Genomic DNA, 456 nt, shown 5'->3' on the forward strand with positions numbered 1-456 from the left:
GAAACTGTAAGAAATAAGTTCCATTCCTTTACAAATTACCAGTTTCAGGTATTCTATTCTAAGCTAAAGAAACAGACTAACACAGTAATCGTCTGGGAAATGCAAATCAAAGCCACAATGAGGTTATCATCTCCTCCCAGTTAGAATGGCAATTATCAAAAAAACAAAAAATGGGCCAGCCCGGTGGTGCACTCGGGAGCGCGGCTGCGCTCCCGACGAGGGTTCGGATCCCATATAGAGACCGGTCTGCTCACTGGTTGAGCATGGTGCGGGCGCGACACCGAGGGTTGCGATCCCGTTACTGGAAACAAAAAAAGACAAAAAGGAAAAAAAAAAAGACAAAAAATAACAAATGTTGGTGAGGACGTGGAGACAGGGAAACTCTTATACACTGTTGGTGGGAACATAAATTAGTACAGCCGTTATGTAGAACAGTATAGAGGTACCTCAAAAAAC

This window comes from Galeopterus variegatus, unplaced genomic scaffold (assembly GCF_000696425.1).
Source record: "Galeopterus variegatus unplaced genomic scaffold, G_variegatus-3.0.2 Scaffold778, whole genome shotgun sequence".
NCBI lineage: Eukaryota > Metazoa > Chordata > Mammalia > Dermoptera > Cynocephalidae > Galeopterus > Galeopterus variegatus.